The 22,292-nt window shown below is 38.3% G+C and overlaps 2 long non-coding RNA genes across 2 annotated transcripts; both read right to left on the bottom strand.

Annotated features, from left to right (window-relative positions):
* Positions 1-13,712: 13,712 nt before the first annotated feature.
* LOC121805536 lies at positions 13,713-14,180 on the bottom strand. The gene is made up of 3 exons (XR_006051504.1): positions 14,038-14,180; positions 13,886-13,961; positions 13,713-13,805 (listed from the first exon to the last, which is right to left on the bottom strand). It is a non-coding gene; the product is annotated as an uncharacterized LOC121805536 (long non-coding RNA).
* A 3,264-nt stretch (positions 14,181-17,444) lies between these two features.
* Positions 17,445-19,413, bottom strand: LOC121797482. Its single transcript, XR_006049851.1, has 2 exons — positions 19,269-19,413; positions 17,445-17,644 (listed from the first exon to the last, which is right to left on the bottom strand). It is a non-coding gene; the product is annotated as an uncharacterized LOC121797482 (long non-coding RNA).
* Between the last annotated feature and the right edge of the window lie 2,879 nt (positions 19,414-22,292).

Genomic DNA, 22,292 nt, shown 5'->3' with positions numbered 1-22,292 from the left:
TTCGCGAGTTGGATCGAATAAATTGAATAAATAATATAAAAAATCCAGTCCGTGATAAATAAATTATGGGTTGTATAATTTAAATAAAATACAACCGTGAATTAAACTAATCTAATTAATTCCGACCTATTGACTTGGTCACCAAGATGCATTAATTCAAGTTTTGGTCAAAGATTGTGCAGAGATTTTCCTCCTCGTGATGAGATTTTCCTCCTCCGTGATCTGTAAATAAAATATTAAACAAATCAAAATAAGTAAACTAACGTCCAATTTGAAAGAAAGAAATAAAATTAGAAAAATCGCCCCACTCCCTTTCCCACGTTGAAACCGTCCCTCTCTCCACTCACTCCATAAATCTCTCCTACATCTAAACCAAATCACCTCCTCTCTATACGTTCATCAATCAATTTTCCTATTTTTCCCATCTCTGCAACAAGAACTCATTCCTCTGAAATCCACGACAAGCCTTGAAGAGTTGCCGAATTCTCAATCCAGTCTCAACCGTGGTAATCAATTTCCTAATCGACTCATATCTAAATTTCTTTTGTTTCAATATCAAAACATCGGTGATTTCTTCTAACAGAGATTGAAACCTCAGGTTCAAAGAATCTCCCTTTTCATCCTTGTGAACTCCACAACCAAGTCCAATTAACGGAGGTAAAATTCCTACCCAGTTTTAAACATGAATTATCGCATTCCCCACATATTCAAACAACAATTGAGTTTCTACTATATTAATTGACTTTATGCATATAATAGTTGATGATGGTAATTAAACGTTAAGCTAATATAACCATACCAAACAATTACCTTTCGGGTTAGCAATCGGGGCTGGGTAGGGGTCGTTTCGGAACTGTTCGGGGCGAGTTCGGATAGCTGCGCGAACCGGTGGCGATGTCTGACCGAGGGCGGCGCTGCAGCAAGTCAGAGCGGAGGCAGCAGTCCGCGGTGACTGATCGGCGGTGAAGAAACTCGCCCACGTCGCTGGATAAGTCTGGAACGCAGCAGCGACGGCGACGCACGGCTAGGTCCGCTGCTGTCTAAATCAGATGCGACCGAAGGCTGACCGCCGGCGAGAGGGTCGACGCGACAGATTTCTCGCGAATTGGAAGTTGACCGACGACTCTCGCGAGTTTTGGAGAAGGCAACGGGAGATAGAGAATAGAGAGAGGCGTGGAGATGGTGGCAGTAGGAATTGGGCCTCACTAATTTAAATTAGGTAAATTATTAAAGATGGACTCCATTTAATTGTTTGGGCTTTAAAATGTTAATTTGAGATATAAGGTGGGGAAATAATTAAGCTTTGGGGATTTTAAATAAATCTTTGGGCCGATAATTAATCGTGACGAAATTATTTAATTAAATTCCGAAATAAGTTTGAAGTATGAATAATTTATCCCAAGTCCGGAATATATAATTTTCTTAACAAAAGGGAAATAGTTGTGATAATTCAAATTATGCGCTTAAATAAATTTTGGGAATTTATTTGACATCGTGGTGGAAAATACGAGGAGCCAACGGAGAAATTATGGGCGCAAGCGGCCGCCGAATAATCGAAAAAAAAGAGAGATAAATAACTCTAATTAGGAGGCATGCATTTATTTTTATTTATGTGAAAAATGTGTTGATTTATCTATTATCTAATTTTCAAGGGGAATCCTCGCAAGTGAATCGTGATACCAAGGGAAAGAAAGTACTTGAGAATTAAGCAGTCGAGGTGGGCTTTCTTTTACTGAATCTCTTTAATGTTTTCAAAAGTATGATTATGGTGTAATAAGGGTGGTTTAAACTGTTATGTCATGCCATGCTTATTTGAAAATGAGATTGTTGTCTGATGCCTAGTTTGTGAGGTCGCTCCATTAGGCTATAGGGCTATGTTAAACGAATTCGGGTCTGAGTGAGGCCGCAAACCCTATCAGGCTGTGTACACATGTGGGATCGTGAGCCGTCCTTGCTAGTCGGCCGGTCTCGTGGGCGAGTAGTGTGGCCACACTTTCGTCGCACTATGGAAATGTTGTGATTGATGGATTGTTGAGAAAGTGGGGAGATTGTTTTGCCTGGCCAGGCTATGAAACTGTTTTTGTGATACTCGATGATATTTATTTTCTAAATGTAAAACTCGAGTTCACTATGGTATGGATGACTTAACTTTTCTCAACTATTTTCAGCGTGTGTCCACTGAGTATATTAAGTACTCAGCCCTGCATGTGTTTTCCCTATGTGCAGGTTTAGCGGCGACGAGAATATGGTGGTGTTGAGCAAGTAAATTGGAGAATGAATTGTTCATCCTTGGATTATGAGTGTCGTTGTGTCTTCACACATGACGTCACACTCTCTCTCTTGGTCGTTTCCGCTGTGACAATTCCTTTACTTACCATCCTTGAATACCTGGGATTTTGTTGGATAATGGCAACTCTTGGTCACTTTCATTGAATATAAATTATTGGTCAAACTCGTTATCGAAACCCTAGTTCTCTTCGTCTGTTTATTAAATTCTTTTAATCACGATCACCCGTATTTATTAACCCTAAAGGGCGGTCGTGACAGTGACACTCCCGTGAGCCTAGATACATCCTCTTGGATTGAGAGACCGCGCAAACTTATGACCGGATCAAACTCAACACTAAAGGGGTGTGGAGTCAATCAAGAGCAGGGGCTGGAGGAATAATACGTGACTCAAGGAGCGGCATCGTTGGGGGCTTTATGAAGAAAGTGAATACTTCGTCGAGTCTGGATGTCGAGCTGCAAGCTGTCTCCCTGGGTCTGGACATGGCGAGGGAGAGGGGGCAAAAGGTGTGGATCGAGTTGGACTCCATGGAGGTTATCTCCATGATCCAACACAGTAAATTCGGTCCAGCCAACCTGAGGCACCTTATTACACAAATCCGCAACAAGAGTTCGCATTGCTACAACCAGGGTAACAGGGCAGGGGAATTCGCTGTTAGACATGGGTGTATCGAGGATATGAGCCAAGAGTTTGACCATAACACGTCACCGGCAATGATCAAGGCCTTGGTGAGAATGGACTAACTAAATATTCCAAACTTTGAGTTCTTAATGCACTAGCGAGGGCGCGGAGAGTTTTTGTTTTTTGTTGTTTTACAGTGTGATCTTAGGGGGAGTAGTTTGGTCTCAATCACACATGTGCGGATAAGACAACAAATTACTCCTTAGGTTGATCATATGTCACTTTTGGGCATGCTTCGTGTATACTGTCCTTGCTGATATGAAGGGATGAGGGACCCACAGACCTTCCACTGCAAAGGTGTTAAAAAAAAGAAAAAAGAAACAGCGGCACCTCCATTTCCTTTACGCCATCGATCATCGCTCCGGTCAGCAGCCTTGTACCGCCGGCGTTCCCCCCCATTCCCTTCCCTCTTTCTCATTTCTAGCTTCAGTTTTTTTTCCCCAAATTGGATGAAATTAAACCCTAACCCATGCTTTGACACCCACCAATTTTTTTTACAACGGAGGATTTCTGGATCGGAGGGAAGAAAACAGCGGCGCGGCGTCTCCTCCCTCGCCGTCCACCGTTCGGTGCTCCGATCGGTACCTCCTCGCGCCAACGCCGCTCCACCTTTACACCTCGTGTTGCATGCATGAGTATAAACCGTAATTAGCTTACATGCATGCAACATTAGCGAACATGCATGCGATATATAAGGAGAGCGCGGTGACGTGGCATTAGTTAAGAGGTCTCAACCAATAAGAAGAGGGCAGTGACGTGTTGCTAGCCAATGAGAAGGAAGTGAGCTAAGATACAGAGAGTATAAATAGCAGTAGTTGTTTCTTCTTTTGAGTTGTCGTGAATATTGTGAGTTGTATGTTTGTTAAGCTCCGATCGTGGATCGCGAGCTCCTCTTTGCTTCTTATTCGATTGTAGAACATTATCATTGTTAATGCAATCCATTCTATTGATCATTCAAGTGTTGAGATCGGCGTTTTATCGCTGAGTTCGGCAACGCCGAACTAAGAGAGGAAGACCGAGAAGAGGTCACTGAGCTCGGCAGTGACGAGGTAAGATAGGCCGACCGCGAAGAAATCACGGAGTTCGGCAGCCGACCGCGAAGAAGTCATCGAGTTCGGCAGTGACGAGCTACGATAGGTCGATCGCGGCGTAAGATCGTAACAATTGGTATTCAGAGCAATCGATCTCCGGACGTCGGAACGGTTACTCGAGGTGCGGAAATGGAGAAGAAAATGTTGGAGGCGATGGAACAGAAATTGCAAGAGATGCGAGAAGAGCATAAGGCCGAGATGATGGAGATGTCGCAAACAATTGCTGCGCTTAATTTGCAGAATCAGAAAAATAATGAAATGGAGACTGGTTGGAATCGGTATGAAAATGGAGGAAGATCGACGCGATATGAATTTCCTAAATTCGATGGAGACGGTTTTGAAGGGTGGATGATGAGAGCTGAGTACTTTTTCCAAGTGGCTAAGGTACCTGAAGAGGATAAGGTTAGAGTGGCTGCAATTCATCTAGAAGGGAAGGCTTTGCTGTGGCATCGAGGTTTTGAAAGCTTACATGGAGATATGGCGTACGCGGATTGGTCGAGCTATAGTTCATCCTTGGCCGCTCGCTTTGGTGCTCACGCATATGAGGATCCATTAGCTGACCTCAGGAACCTCAAACAAACAGGTACGCTACAAAATTACATGGATACCTTTGATGAATTATATCCTAGAGCTGGAATTAGAGAGGATCAAGCTTTGAGCTTCTTCTTATCTGGATTAATTGATGAACTACAAATGCCTGTGCGTATGTTTAGACCTAAGGCATTATCTGAGGCTTACTCTTTAGCTAAACTACAAGAGTTGACTGTGAGAGCTCTAGGTGTTAAAACAAAGGTTAGTCAGAGCCATGTTCAAGCGAGCAGTAGCTACTATTCTAATAGCAAACCTTTGGCTGTGACTGCTACTAATAAGGTTGGAGTCTTGAATAACTGGAATGGAAGTAACAAGGAGGTTGGTAGACCGAATGGTGTTAGAGCTAGTACCAATTTGACTCCAAAAGAAATGGATGAAAAGAGGGCAAGAAAAGAGTGTTTCTGGTGCACGGAGAAATTCACTCCAAACCACCAGTGTAGTAAGAGAAGATCATATGTTGTGCAGCTACTTGAGGTAGGAGAAGTGGGAAGTAATGAGGTGCAGGAAGTGAGTGAGGATGAAGAAGAAGATGAGAAATCTGATCTGCAGCTCTCCTTACATGCTGTGTGGGGAAAGGATGGACCTCAAGTAATGAGGATTAGAGGGAAATGTCAGGGTAAGATCTTGAGAATATTGATAGATACTGGTAGCACTCACAATTTTTTAAGCTCGAAAGTGGCTAGAAAAATCAATTGTGAACTACTTCCTGTTAATTCAAAAGCTGTGGAAGTAGCTAATGGGCAGATTCTGCAATGTACCCAAAAATGCAATAGGTTGGAATGGGAGATGCAAGGATCCAGATTTCAGAGTGAAGTCTATCTTATTACTCTGGAGACTTATGATCTGATATTGGGTGGAGAATGGTTATCCACTTTGGGCGAGATTAAGTGGAATTTTAACAATCTCAGTATGGTCTTCAAGTTGAATGGAGAGGAAGTGAAACTACAAGGTGAGAGATGGTCACCTAAGGTTGAGCAATTGAATTTTCTACACATAATGAATCCAGATGAAGCTGATGTTAATGAGAGAAAGCTCAGTCAGTGGATACCTGCTGTTGAGTTGGAGGCAGATTTATGTTATGAGCTTAGTGTTGAGGAAATTTGGCCAAAGCTTAATATGATTCTTAAAGAGTTTGCTGAAATATTTGAGGAGCCGAAAACACTACCTCCACAGAGAGAACTGGATCACAAAATTATTTTAAAAGAGGGAGCAGATGCCATCAACATGAGACCTTATAAATATGCTGCACATCAGAAAAATGTTATTGAAGCTATGATTGAAGATATGCTTAAGGCTGGAGTTATTCGACATAGTGAGAGCCCTTTTGCAAGTTCCATTGTGTTGGTTAAAAAGAAGGACTCTACTTGGAGAATGTGTGTGGATTATAGAGCATTGAATGCTATCACTGTCAAAGACAAGTACCCTATACCTGTTATTGAGGAGTTGCTAGATGAATTGGGTAAGGCTGCTTGGTTCTCAAAGATTGATTTAAGGTCAGGTTACTGGCAAGTAAGGATGAGACCGGAGGATGTCCATAAGACTGCTTTTAAAACTCACTCCGGGCACTATGAGTTTTTAGTCATGCCATTTGGTTTGACAAATGCTCCAGCAACATTTCAGAATCTAATGAACACAATTTTCAGAAGTTATTTGAGGAAATTTATACTGGTATTCTTTGATGATATTCTAGTCTACAGCAGCAACCAAGAGGCCCATGAGCAACACTTGAGAGTGGTTCTGGAATTGATGAAAGAACATAGCTTATTAGCTAAAAGGAGCAAGTGTACTTTTGGGTGTAAGAAAGTGGAGTATCTCGGTCATGTTATATCTCATGAAGGGGTCTCAACTGATGAAGGAAAAATAGAAGCAGTGAAACATTGGCCTCAGCCTAAGACTGTCAAACAAGTGAGAAGCTTCCTTGGCTTAACTGGCTATTACAGGAGATTTGTGCATCATTATGGAGTGATAGCTAGACCACTGATAGAGGTGATTAAGGGCAATACATTCAAGTGGACAAATGAAGCACAAGAAGCTTTTGAAAAGCTGAAAATGGCTATGATAACAGCTCCTGTGTTGGCCTTGCCAGATTTTTCTAAAGAGTTCGTTATAGAGACTGATGCTTCGGGATTTGGAATTGGAGCTGTGCTAATGCAAGATAAGCACCCCATAGCCTTCATTAGTAAGTCTCTATCTCCTAAATATCAGACTTTATCAGTATATGAGAAGGAATTGTTGGCTATTTTAATGGCTGTGAAGAAGTGGTATCATTATTTGCAAGGCAAGAAGTTCATCATTCTGACTGATCATCAGAGTTTGAAATATTTGATGGATCAGAAGCTGACTACACCTACTCAACAAGCTTGGATGACCAAGCTAATGCAATTTGATTATGAAATTAGATACAAGAAAGGCATTGAGAATTCAGTGGCTGATGCTTTGTCTAGAGTTCCAGAAGTGATGACTTATGCTCTAACTTCCTTTGTGATTCCTCTTGAGTTAATTGCAAAAGTTAAGGAATCATGGAAAAAAGACACTCTGATCCAGAAAATTTTGGAAGAAAAAAGGCAGAATACAGAGTCTCATCCAAAATTTAATTGGGAGAGGGAAGAACTGAGAAGAAAAGGCAAGCTGGTGGTGGGAAATGATGTGTTACTTAAGGCTCAGATCTTATCTACTTTCCATGGATCTGCCTTGGCTGGTCATTCAGGAGTATTGGGAACTTACAAGAGGATAGCTGCCCTGTTATATTGGCCGAAACTGAGAAAAGATGTCAGAGAGTTTGTGCGACTATGTGTTACTTGCCAAAAATACAAGCCTGGTAATACTTCTCCGTCTGGATTATTACAGCCTCTCCCAATACCTACTGCAATTTATACAGATATCTCAATGGATTTTGTTGAAGCCTTGCCGAGCTCTCAAGGTTATGACACTATATTTGTGGTGGTGGATAGACTAAGTAAATATGCACATTTTATGGCTCTTTCACACCCATTTACAGCAAAGAAAGTAGCTGAGGTGTTTATGGATTCTGTGTTTAAATTGCATGGAATGCCAGTTAAGATTGTGAGTGATAGAGGAGCTATCTTTGTGGGAAGTTTCTGGAAAGAATTCATGAGCTTGTTAGGGGTTGAGTTGTTGTATTCCACGGCTTATCACCCAGAAACGGATGGGCAAACTGAAATAGTCAACCGAAGTTTACAATGCTATTTACGTTGTGCTATGGGAGAGAAACCGCATACTTGGTTCCATTGGTTGAGTTTGGCTGAGTACTGGTACAATACTACCTATCACTCGAGTATTAGAATGACTCCTTTTGAAGCTCTATATGGCTTTGCACCTCCTTTACATGTTCCTTATTTACCGGGTGATTCCAATATTGAAGCAGTCGATCTTGCTCTCAGAGACAGAGAAGAGATGCTTGCTATACTTAAACGAAATGTCCAGAAAGCGGCTGACAGAATGAAGAAACAAGCGGACAAACACAGAAGTGATAAGGAGTTTGAGATAGGGGAGTGGGTTTGGTTGAAATTGAGAGAGTATAGGCAGAGATCCATCCGAGGAAAACACCACAAATTTGAGCCCAAATAATTTGGTCCATATCAGATATTGGATAGGATTGGTGCAGTAGCTTATAAACTCAATCTACCAGCCTCGGCTACAATTCATAATGTGTTTCATGTATCATTGTTGAAACCAGCTTCCCCTCCAACAGGCCCCGTAACTGATCTACCAGAGATATCTCACTTAAATGACGCTATTCCTCAGGCGATACTCGACAGAAAAATGGTTAAGAGACATAATCAAGCGGCTACTAAATGGCTCATCCATTGGGAGGGAAAATCGCCGGCAGATGCTTCATGGGAGTTTGCGGAGGTGATTAAAGCCAGATTTCCATGGTTCCTTGTGGAAAAGGAACCTTAAGAGGGGAGCATTGTTGCATGCATGAGTATAAACCGTAATTAGCTTACATGCATGCAACATTAGCGAACATGCATGCGATATATAAGGAGAGCGCGGTGACGTGGCATTAGTTAAGAGGTCTCAACCAATAAGAAGAGGGCAGTGACGTGTTGCTAGCCAATGAGAAGGAAGTGAGCTAAGATACAGAGAGTATAAATAGCAGTAGTTGTTTCTTCTTTTGAGTTGTCGTGAATATTGTGAGTTGTATGTTTGTTAAGCTCCGATCGTGGATCGCGAGCTCCTCTTTGCTTCTTATTCGATTGTAGAACATTATCATTGTTAATGCAATCCATTCTATTGATCATTCAAGTGTTGAGATCGGCGTTTTATCGCTGAGTTCGGCAACGCCGAACTAAGAGAGGAAGACCGAGAAGAGGTCACTGAGCTCGGCAGTGACGAGGTAAGATAGGCCGACCGCGAAGAAATCACGGAGTTCGGCAGCCGACCGCGAAGAAGTCATCGAGTTCGGCAGTGACGAGCTACGATAGGTCGATCGCGGCGTAAGATCGTAACACCTCGTCGCCACTGGCGTCGTGCCGTCGGAGAAGGAGAGGGGGTCTCGCTGACAGTCAGCACCACCGCCGCTGCTCCTTGATTCACCGCTGTCTCGACTCCCAAAAGGGGCCCTATCCGACAGCAGCCGCCCGGCTCTCCGTCGCTGCGGTTCTGCCCGTGAGTCGTTGATTCGCCGGTTGGCAGCTACATCTCCTCCCCTTTCTTTTCTATTTACTGTGTTGGTAACTATGGCAGTAGCTGGGTGTACTAAGTTCAAAGTTGGATCCTTGAGATAATTTTTCATTCTTAAATATTACTTGATGGAGTGAGTTCTCTTATTTCCCTTAAACGTGCATTGCTACTGTCTTGTGTTCATGAGCAGCCAATTTCTTATTGTTGCAAGTCCTTGGGTGTTGATGCTACTGCTGTGGTTTCTAAATTTTATAAGTTCCTGCCTAATCATGGGATTCTATCGTGGTAGTGTTGTGTAGTTTACCTGTTAACGTTGCAGCTGCCTGGATTTTCAGCTCTTGAATCTCAAGCTCTCTTACTCTCAACTTGCTATTTTGCTGGAAATTCTTAAGGTGTGTAGGAGAGTGTTCATAGGTGTTGTGGAGGGGATCCTTATAGGCCAACTTTGGTGTACTTGGTGCAATAAAAGAGGTTGACATATTAGTTGTCTTCATGCTGCAGCATATCCCCTTATTTGGCCCACATTGTGGCACTTTAACTTGATTTTTGGTGTTATTTGTAGTACTAGGTACTTGATCATTAACTCCATCTTGTTCCCATATGATTATCTAGTACTTAGCTATTAACTCCCATCGTTTGCTTGTGGCTGGTGAGAAGGCAGGTGCTGCCAAGGGGGTGTAAGGTTTCTGCAAGGTTTGACTTGCTCTTTTGGTGAGTCTTTGGTCCCCCAATCTAAAGGGGTTTGTTTTCTTCCTTTAATTAGCTCCCTTACTTTCTCTTGTTCTTTAGTGACAAATCCCTCCCCTTTTTGTGTCTTTTCTCTTGTTCTTTAGTGACAAATCCCTCCCCTTTTTGTGTCTAATTGCAGGTGGAAGCAAGAGCTTAGGTTGCCAAAGCCACCCGCGAGACGGCTCGCTGCCTCGGCCCAGCAGCTGATTGGACCGGGGCTCGGTGGTGTGTGGTTCTTTGGGCTCGGGAGGGGAGTCCAAAGTATAGCTTAGTATTAACTTGTAGCTCTTAGCCTTTTTGGATTTTTTTTGTAACAGAATACCATTCCATTTAGCAAAATTACGTCATTCAAAAGGTGTACGAACATTTTAGTTCGAGAAGAAAGAACCTCCTCTCTTGCACCCGGTTCCCATATTTCAATAACGTACTTTTGCGTGTTTTAGCTTGTTTGATTATTCTTCTTAAAATCTGTTCTGCGAACTAATAATGCTAAGCATCGACAACAAGGTAACAAGTCCCATTAAAACAAACGACTCAAATATTAACGGGAAGGGATAGGAAAAGAAGCGGGTATTACACCAAAAGCATAAACCAGTTCATTCTTTCTCTGTGTGTTAATGTCCTTAAGTATGTTTGAGTTTCCATTTCCAAGAGCTTTTACATGCTTAATTTCTATTTTTATGTCTTCTGAATAGGAACTATGCTTGAAACTTGCCTCTTTTCTTTTTCTTGTCTTTCATACTTGAGGACAAGTATGGTTTAAGTGTGAGCAGCTTGATGAGGCTCATTTCATGCACGTGTTCCGTCATAAAATGCACCCAATTCTGTGATACTAACGTGCAAATGTGAGTCATGTGTGTATGAAAGTCCGCCATATTCAAGAAAGGAACTGATCAGTTGGGCGGACGAACGGGGGAAGGAAAAGGAGACACTTTGCTGCGCGAACTGATCAAGTCAGGATCAAATGGGGCCAGCCGAAGTCCCGCATAAAAGATGGAGCTAAAAACTCCCACCAAAAGCCAAGGGAAGTAATGACAATTCGAGAGGACGGTACCCTAGGGATAAGAGCCCTACGTCTCTCTATAAATAGGAAGCCAAGCGCGAGTAGGAGGGGGGATGCATTGACACAGAGACACACCTCTTAGAATTCGGCTCTCTTCTAGGGCTGAAATCGCAGCTCAGTCTACTACAAATTCCTGAATTCCGTCACATACACACTTGGTTCTTAGTTTAGTTTAGTTTAGCGGTGTGTTGGTGTTGGTTTTATCATTCCCACCTTTTGGTTCTGTATTCCGCTTCGAGACTTGTTTACATTTAGTTTATGCTTGACGTTCAGACTTAGATGTGTTGATTTAGTGATTTCAGTTTATTGACCTATGTTTTGTGAAAGTTTGTAATTATGCATAAATACTCTGATCTATGATTGATTTCTGATTTATGTGCATCTTAGCTCAAATGTTTTGCTGCTGTTAGATCTGCTCTGTTATCAATGAATCTTGCTCAGTTGTTAAGGAATTTATGGATGAAGTGCTTTAGGATGTTTAGATTTGGTAGATTAGTTGGTATTTCCGCATGATTATGGGTTAGTTTCTTATTCACGTGAGTATGGTTAGTTCTTAGGAGCAGATTTAAGTTTACGAGTTGCTATGATAAGATGTGTTGTTCGTGAATGCTCAGATCTGGTTATACTCTGTGTTCTATGTTGATTCCGTGCAGAAGATGAAGTTGTTAGAAAAGTTTTACTTTATTGTACGTTTTGCAGGAGACTGACAGTCGTTCACTTTATTCTGTTTATCCATTTTAGGAAACTACATGACGAGTTAAGCAAGTAGATTTCATTCTGTTTAGCAAGTGGATCAGTTTAGTTAGTTTAGTCTCTCAAGTCAAGTAGCTTAACTTAACCCACCGTAGTGAAGCGTGGCAGCAGCCATAAGCATTCGTGTCCGCAACCAATGTAAAACAAATCATCTCTGTGGGATCGATCCTTACTTCCATTTACTAGTTTAAAGTTTTGTGGGTTAAGGTTTTGAAAGTTCTTTTGAGCCCTCACTCAAGTCGGATCTAAGTCGAGTTGACCAGTCTGAATCTCCACTGGATCCACTCACCGACATTTTTCAGGTAGAAGACATACACCTAGCCAGCTGGATCAGTTTGACAATTTAACTTGAGTGATCCAAAACGATAGAAGAGCGACATATTACACTTTTATGAGGAGCAAAAAAAAAAAGACCTTTCACTCGTCTCCGCTCAACTAACACATAAGGAAAACACATGCAGGCTGAGTACACTATAAAATACTCAATGGACTTATGCCGAAAACAGTTTATCAAAAAAATATTTGGGGTTTTGGCTTTAGAAAGGCCCACCTCAAGTGCTTAGTCCGAAATTATTTTCTTTCCCTTGCGATCACGATTCACTTGCGAGATATCACCTTTAGAATTTAATATAACACTTAGATCACCACCAAGAATCAAGAAATAATTAAATTAAGATTATTTTCCCAATTATTTTCACAATCAAGATTACAAATTTTTCCCAATTAGAAGTTTAGGAATTTCGATTAATTCCGACCACCTACGCCCCAACAAACTATATTAAAAATAGGCCCAAACCAATTAAATTAAGTGGCCCAAAGAAAGAAATAGTATACTCCCATTCACAAAATAATGCACGTACACTCCCCACCACTATTATAAAACAAACACAATCCGAAAAAAAAATAATAAACAATTAAACTATTACACCCATTACCACCTATGCCTACACGTACACACTGTCGTCTAGACCTGCCCAAGGTTTATCGAACCGGCGGTTAAAACCGAAACCCTAACCGCCGGTTACAGGTCCGAACCGAAACCATGAGAAGTTACCAGAACCAAAGCCATCGATTTTTAAACGTGGTTTGGTTTAGGTTCAATAAATTTCGAACCAAAACCTTAAAATCGCCGAAAAAATCGTGAAACTAAGCCGGAATCGTAAAAAACCAGCGGTTCGGAACCGTGAAAAATCCACCGGAAAACCACCGGTTCGGAACCAAAATTGCTGGTTTTGGAACCGGAACCAGAACCGTTACCGTGAAACACTCTCGCGGTTCGGTTCTGTTCAACAATTTCCAAAACCGGAACCGCCAGTTTCGAACCGTAACTGCCAGTTCCGAAACCGTGGGCACCTCTACTGCCATCCCACTTTACCACTTTAAAACAATCACTAACTTATAAGGGGGATGGTTATCCACACTTATATAGATCAGATGGGATCTTCACCAATTCGATGTGGGACAAAATTTAGAGTTTTAACACGCCCCCGCACGTGTGGGCCAGAATGACACATTGGACTTCCATCACGTGGGTAGGCAAGATAAGAGAACCATCATCAATGTGAGCCGGAAAGAACATCGGTCTTCCACTCGTGAGGTAGATAGGAGATAAAGAGAAAACCATCATCGACTTGGGTGAGTGGCCCATTTCTAATACACCCCGAAGGACCCCGCAAGTAAGTTATTGAATTTTGATTTCAATTCTTTAAAAGTTGGGTCCTTAATTTATTTGTTTTGATTTATTCAATTAAGAGGTTAATTGCAGATCGTGTAGGGTGTGATGTATGGATGCAGTAATAAGAAATTGAAATTGGGTGAGAGATGTGTATACCTTTAGGAGAAGTGAATTTGCAAACTTGGTGGATTGAAGGGGAAGTGTAAGGATTTCTAATAAGCTGCCTCTTTCGAACAAAATTGGAGATGGCGAAGAATGGTGATGGAGGGTGCCGCTAACTTCCGGTCTCTGTTACAAAATTTCATGAGTATAGGGTGTATTTTAGGAATTTGACAATAGGGACAGAGAAGGCAGATTTGTTGAATTACAGTAGTCGAACAGAGAGTGTCAAGAGAGTGAAAGGGGTCGGACTTGGTTCTTCGCGGCTACTCACTTTTCTTCCTTCTGCCATGAAAGTTCCACGACGATGAACACATAGGAAAAGGGGTTGGATGGAAAGCGTAGACAGGATAGAGATTACCTCTTGTTAGATTAGAGTGGAAAACAATGGACGAAGAAGGATCTTTGCCTTAACTCTTTGCTCTTGGTTTGTGAATTGGAAAATGAGTGAATGTGTAGGAGGTGCCTGGAAGAGCAAAATAGGGTAGAAATAACCGTTCCAGGAGTGAGTAATTGAGGTAATCGACTCTCTAATCAATTAGAATTAAAGGTGATTGGGGTTTATTTTTTGAGCAGATTGAAGAGTGGAGGAACGGTTAGGAGCATGAGAGAGGGTGCCAAAAGAGTAATTGATTTCATAAATAATTTGTGACTGACTGAAAAATCACAATAGAGGGAGAAGAGATCTGCACTGGGATCCTCTATTTTTCTTGGAATTATTTAGTGTAGGGTTTAATTTATTTGGGCTTAAGACCCTTTGTATTTTATCTAAATTGTGTAGCCCAAATTATATTTCACAAGATTGAACTTGTTTTAATTGTTTAATTTATCGAGTACAACACGAAATTGAGTCCAATAAATATTGCTCAAGGAAATGATTTAATTAAAATTAATTGTGATTTCACCATCACTATTTCGAGCTCATAAACAAGTTATCAAATATTCGAAAAAAAAAGTAAATTCGCTCCGCATCAATTATTCAAACACCCACGTCACGTAATCAACGAAGTTGACTAGTCAACACATAGTAAAAAATTCCAACTCAATATTAGGTCACAAGAAAATCAAATAACAATTCCACTCGATATTTAATTCAAGGATTTCACGGCATTAAAATCATTAAATGCAAGAGATTTAGGGTTCGAAAATCAAGGTTCAAAAAGTGGGGTGTCACAGATGGGGTATTATTTTATACTGCAAAATTGAATCTTACAGTGCTATATGTTATTGGCTCGTTGAAGCTCATACCACATGTCCAGGAGCGTTGTATCCTCGTCATTAGCGCATACTAGTATTACCACCCATGCTATGCACGGGTCATGCGGTTTTCATACAATGAATACAACTTCTGAATAAATCAACATAAATAAGAAATTTTATCATTATATACATTTTACAAAAATAAAATGCTCTCACCCCACTCTAAGTGAAGCATTTCTTATCCGACACATGATTTTATACATTTTGTATTTGTGAATTGAGTCGAGTAAAATAGAGTAAGACAAACGATAAAGTAGAGAAAATGACCTTTTTATTTCATATAAGATATACAAAAAAAAGGAAACTGTGCAGTTACAGTGTGATAGAGGGAACATATACTACCACTTTATTAAATACACACACGCACCCATATACATATGTATATGGGTGCATTACCCTCCTTATCATCCCCTAGTATAAAACATAGGACTAATATAATCCCTTGGATCTATTAATCTAATGGCTTTGATTAAATGTCAGTCGGTACATTATTATACTAGTTTCGTACATCAAAGGGCAAAATTGGATATAAACAATTATATAATTCAGTTTTCAACTCCATCATTTCAGCGTAAATTATGTTTTGATTCATAATATCAATTGACATCATTCTCTCTTCCCCATTTCATCTCTCATGTTTCCCTCAATTCTACTCTCCACGAAAACCCTAGCCACCCTAAATTCGCGAAGAAAAACAGTTTTATCCTCCATTTGTCGCTGTCAAGACGAAGTGAAATACACGGTAGGCCGTAGTCTCTGTATATCTAGTCGATTTATGGTTTTTTTGTTGATGACGAGCAAACAATTGCCCAGTCTTTTCTGCAGACAACGAAAGCAGGTAATTTTCACTCTAATCTCTCTCAATTTCTCATTTTTCAGTCTGCGCCGCTTGTTCAGTGAATCGTGATCTCGCTACTCACGATTAGGCTTCTGGTAATTAGTGTTTTTCTGCCATTTTTGTTTTGATTTCGTAGATTTTTGGCGTTTTTTGTTCTTTTGTTCAACATTGATTCGAAAATTATTCATCATCACTTCATTCTGATGTTGTACATTATTTTCGGGCTGTATACATTATTCACACAAATTGGTACACTATTTCACTCCGATGTTACATCATTTGTTTTTTTTTTGTTATAAAATGTCATGATATATTAGACCGTATATACATATTTTGCATACAAAAAATTGTGTAAAACAATGCTACATTACACATGCATACTTGTATATAACTTAAAAACATCACTTAGATAGTTTAGTACATCAATTAAGCCTGATTTTATGCATCATGTTTTGTTACATCATTTAGTTACATCTATACATCATGTTCCGTTTACATTATTTAGCCATAGATGTACATTAATTGATATTACATTGTATGTGTTTCTGAATAGTTTCAACGAGTGCAAGAATCGATTACAAGGACATTAAAGATGTTCAAAGATGTGCTACATTATTATTGAGTTGTAGTATGTCATGTACGAAAATTGTATTTTAATGTATATGCCACCTACTGAGTAATGTCGATTAAAATTTGTTTGATGATGGGAAGAAGTTATATCCATTCCCCAAGGGTTAAGTAGTCCATGGGGTTAGGGTGTAGTACCAACTAGTAACACAACGTTTACTAAGGGCAAGGAGTTAGAGCCGTTTTCATAGGATTCAATTATTTATTGTTTGGTGTAGTAGTAATTGTACATTAATGTGTAGGGTTCATACATTACAAGACCACATTAAACTACTTCTTGCGTAGATTATTATAACGTTTTCATACATTATTATACTGTTTACGTACATAAAAAACAAACAATAAAAACAGAAATATGCCTTAGCCCGATGGATTACTAAACCCAAGGGGGAATGATTTATTTCCCTACCCTTGGTGAATGTTTCGTTAGTGAGTCGGTAATACAACCTAGCCCTGTAATACAACCTAGCCCAATGGATTGATATACCCCAATGGTATGGATTCAACGTGCTGCAAGACATTAAACTACTTCTTACGTGCATTATTATATCGCTTTCGTACATTTTTATACCGTTTACGTACATAAAAAACAAAAAATAAAAATGGAAATTATAGATAAGCGTTGGTAATATGCCCTAGCCAGATGGATTACTAAAACCTAGGGGAAAGGATTTATCTCCCTACCCTTGGTGAATATATCGTTAGTGAGTCGGTACTACAACCTAGCCCAATGGATTGCTAAACCCCAATGGTATGGGTTCAACGTGCTGCAAGACATTAAACTATTTCTTACGTACATTATTAAATCGGTTACGTACATCAAAAACAAGAATAAAAATAGAAATTATAAGCAAGCGTTGGTAATATTCCCTAACCCAATGGATTACTAAACCCAATGTGTCACGAACACATTTTACCAGGAATAGTAAAACTCGGTTAACCGTGATTAGGGATGAAAATTAAGAAGAGGTATATGGACAATTCATATGATCACGAAACATCTCAAATGGGATACTTGAATAGGATACGCTCGATCATAAAGATTCGAGTGAAAGGTTCATATAATACTGTTTATTAATTGTCAGAGTTTCAGGGGGAAAACAAGATTTAACTTGTTTAAATAGCACATCGGAAACAATTGAACGCAATTCCATGTATGAAGACATGAACCTCTGAGAGTACTGTATAGACACAAGAGTAAGCCCCACTTGGATCAGCGCCCTCCACTCCATCATAGCTCAACCTGCACATTTATAAATACATCCAGGGCAGAGTACAAATGTACTCAGTGAACACATTGCCAAAAGATACAATTATACATTTAAAATATTGTTAGTCATCAATCACAGTATTACTCAGGGGTTTTTCACAAAAGCCCGAGGTTATCAAAATCTCATACTTAAAAGTTCGATTGCACAATCTAAGTTCTTTCTGTAATTCGCCGTATCTGAAACATCTTGTGACGGGAAAGTGGCCACTTTCCACGGTCACCGGACCGGCCAACCCTTTCGATGACACACAGTCCACGTGTACACTAGTCCGAGTAGGGACTCTCCCCTTGCTGGACCCGAATTCGATTATTAAATTTTGGCATAGCACATTCGGTATAACCAAAGCAGATAGACATCATCACATAAAATAAATCATTTATGGCGAGACAACATCATTTGCATAAATAAATATTATCTCAAATATACTTCATATTTTTATCCACATTTGTATGTAGGATAGAAAAGTTCACCTCGTATGCTTCTGAACTCCGTAAAACAGTATTAACTCACTTGGAGTTAAATTCCTTGCGATTCACCGTGTCCAATAAAAGAAAATAGTCCATTTTGCGTCGAGAAATAAATAAAAGCGGATGATATACTCCTAGGAATATGCATCCTATTTTCTTCTCTTTTTTTTAAACTCATTCAGTTTAACTAAATCCGAAGATTTAATTATTGGAATCAATTAATCAAGAGATTAATTAACTCGATAAATTCAAGTATTTTAACTTGAATAAAATTTGCAAGATCGGTCTAAATTAATTCAAGGGAACTTAAGCACAAGTAATTAATTCATTCAATTCATTAACTAACTTAATTATAGCTCTAGTTATTATATTGGACCAATTAAATTATACTAGCCCACAAGCACATAAATTAAAAGATTTGGGCTTTGTTAATTTAATTACTATAACTGACTCAAACAAAAGAGCCAATAAGAGAGCCCAAGTAAAATAAAAGTTCCATCAACTCCACTCACGTGAATTTGTCTCTCTCTATCTACTGTGTTCTCACCCTCTCACCCAACTCTCTCTCACTCATTGAAGATATCTATTTCTTTCTTTTCATTTTCACCAAACAAGAGATAGTCTTCGTTTCCTTCATGATCGGAGGTCCAAACAAAGTCCGATCGTTCCTATATTTTAACCGAAGGTAGATTACATAAAGCATAATTTCTACCAAAGGAGATCAAATTTCAATGGTTCGATCTTCTATTATTAAGCTTTTAAGTGGTTGTCGTTTGAGCAATAGCAACTCCGGCTTTGTTCACGATCGGAGGTTCAAACTTTGTCCGATCGTTCTGAAATTTTAAGGGAAGGTAAACAACTCATTCTACTTCATTTTGACCGAAGGAAAATACAATTGAACGGTTAGATTTACCATTATTAATTTACAAAGGTGCTACCACTTCAAGGTGCTTGTTTTCAAAAGATCAAAAGATGATAGCATTTGTAATTGGAAGAACGAAAATTAGATTGTTTGATACTAAAGTGAGCATGCTTATGTTCTAGAGAATTTTTCTAAACATGCTATAGGGTTTCTCCTTTCTAAAAAATATGCATGCTTGAAGTAATAGACTTTAAATAAGAGACTTACTTAAATGAAGAGGTGCAAAAGCTCGTTGAAAAATACTTGGTGCTTGCTTGTGAAAGAGAATTTTAGTGTGTAGTGTTAGAAATTGTTTGAGGGATGATTGGAGGTGAGAAGTCATCTCCACTTTATACTACTTCTCCGACAAGGAAGTAAATACTATCACTATAGCATACGTACTCCTTTGCATAAATTTGGGAAAACTCATGATGATTTGAAAACATCTAATTGTCGTGTTACAGTGAACTTTGAAAATGAGGATATGTATGCATCACGATGGGTTTTAATAACATGTTTCTGACATGCCCCAGAAAACTATGCATCCACTATTTGATAGTATTCATACTATTCACAACACTATGTATATTATTAACGACATTATTCATTATTGTAACAAGTCCACTCGAACAAGTCTTTTGCATATAAGGGATAATTCATCATGAAGAGTTAGAAAAAGAATTTCACCTCGTGCCTTTTATATATGCAGGAAGAAAATGTCAAACAAGACATTATTCACGCTGTTCCATTTACCGTGTATAAATTACTACGTGCTGACGGGTCTTTTTATTAGCAGGAGCATGCTTCGAGAATTGGAGTTTCTCCAATAATAGAGCACCAACTGTGTGTAGCTCGTCTTGGTAATAATATAGATATACTTGGAGCATTCTCCACTAAGAGAAATGACTCTATTTTATAAGTGGACATTTAATATCCATTTGAGCTATAATTGTACTAGGACAATTATTCACCGACTTGTATTTCGTTGCACGTTAGACTGCTTGAGCATAAATACTTTTTCACTTTGGTACTTGATCAATAAAAATCCAAAGGATTTATAGTAACAAAAGACAGTAGTTTAAAGTACTATTTGCTTTAATATAAACATTTACTTCATAAACTAGACAAACGTCTAACATTATTAATAGTATTACACATGGAAAAAGGTTTATCTCCCTACCTTTGGTGAAGGTTTCTTTAGTGAGTCAGTACTGCAACCTAGCCTGGATTGCTACACCCAAATGGTATGGGTTCAATGTGCTGCAAAACATTGAACTACTTCTTACGTACATTATTATATCATTTTCATACATTATTATACCGATTACGTACATTATTGTACCATATTCAACACAATCAAGCTAATGACGAAAATATGCTTAATTTAAGCTATATTTGTGTATAAAGGTACTGCAAAATCAATAAGATAATAAACTAAAATATTTAAAATTAAGAAAGGAAAACAAATCAATGCAAAATAACTACCAAATCATGGGAGGCGTGAATTATGGAATGAGAATAACTACTCAAAATGTCAACTTACTTTTCTACCTTTTTTTGGTTTTTTTAATATTTAAATTAATTCCATGTGGCACAAATATAGACCATTAGATGACAAGAATCAATGGATTAGATTAGTTTTAGTTTTAAATAGTATTCTGCACATTAATCTAAATACATCCCTATATATATACATAAGGTTATGATTAATTGCTAACTAATTAGCAATCCCAAATTAAGACCAATTCGTAGCCATTAGATTAGAAGATCTTGTGGTTAAAATAATATCAAATAGATTATATTTTAACTTTAAATAATTAATAAATAAATCTAATAGGTATTAATGTCAATTCTAATATAGGGTAGTTAAAACTAACTACTTTCTCTCTTTTCTAAATCATCTTAGAACTTTAAATTTACATAACTCTTTCGAGTTAAATTATTTTTTGCAAAAAATAAATCAAATTAAAGGTAATTTTATAAGGATTCTAATGAGATCTCAATTGCATATATTCCGACGACGTTCGGATGATGAAATTAATACTTTTTATTTCAGTTTCGTTTATATTGATAAAACAGATATTTTTATCAACAAATACATCAAAAAAATTCAATATAATGTATGTAAAATCTAAATAATACCGTGTTGATATTTTCATATACTTGTGTTGAAATACTCATGTCATTGAGTTGATATTTGTAATACACTATGGGGGTGTTCGGTTGACAAGATTAAATCTCATGATTAAATCTGTATTATGTTTGGTTCATAAGATTGAACTCTTCAACTTAATCCTAGATGGATAGTATTATGATAATTAGTCATAGCCTCCCCCCTCCAACTAAAATAATCCCACAGCTTAATCCTAGATGGATAGTCTCATGATATTAGTCATGACAACCGAACGCCACCTATGTTGATATGAAAAAAACCACGAAAATTATGATATGATAACAGAATGATGATCTTACCCCTTTGTTGATATTGTGTCTTCTATTTATTAAAATTGGTGATGTTTAATCTCATCCACTCATTTCAAAATCTAAAGGTGTAAATTTGGTCCTTATAAACATAATTAAAGATTTTATAAATAAAAATTACAAATGCTAATTATAATATTTTTCAAATTTTTAATAAAAACAAAACATTCTTACTTTAACATGTGTACTTAATAAGAACAAGAATAGTAATGTAGAAGTGCATAAAACATGTATACGTAATCATATCTTTTTTAATCAAATGTAATTTTGATTTAAATTTTAATTGTTTTCATTGATTACGGGAAACACACGGTTGATAGTAACTATAAGATTATCAAGTATTAACTTTTCATTAATCATTCTTATTTCATTAAGTCATTTTCTATGGGGAATGAAATATTATTATAAATTAATTGAAAACCAATCAAAATACCTTCAAACATGTCTTTCTAAAACATTCTAAAACTTGATGCAGGAAAAATTACATCCTCATAATTTATGTTACATATTAATTCTCTGAAATTGCATTTTGAACTACTATTCATAAGTGATCTAAATGTCTTGGATAAGCCATTTTTTTTTATTAAAAGAACTACTTTTAAAAATGTTGTAAAGCTCAAGATCTCCAATCTTGTTTAAGATTGTGACCATCTCTAATTTAATACCTTCTTTTTCTAGTCTGTCCAATATGACCTCCTTAGATATTTCACAATTTTTGTACTCCCTCCGTCCCAAGGAAGATAACCCTTTCCTGGTGCGGCACGGAGTTTT

Source organism: Salvia splendens, chromosome 1, assembly GCF_004379255.2.
Source record: "Salvia splendens isolate huo1 chromosome 1, SspV2, whole genome shotgun sequence".
NCBI classification, from domain to species: Eukaryota; Viridiplantae; Streptophyta; class Magnoliopsida; order Lamiales; family Lamiaceae; genus Salvia; species Salvia splendens.
The sequence above is the reverse complement of the archived record's forward strand: the minus strand, read 5'-3'. Positions and strand labels throughout refer to the sequence as shown.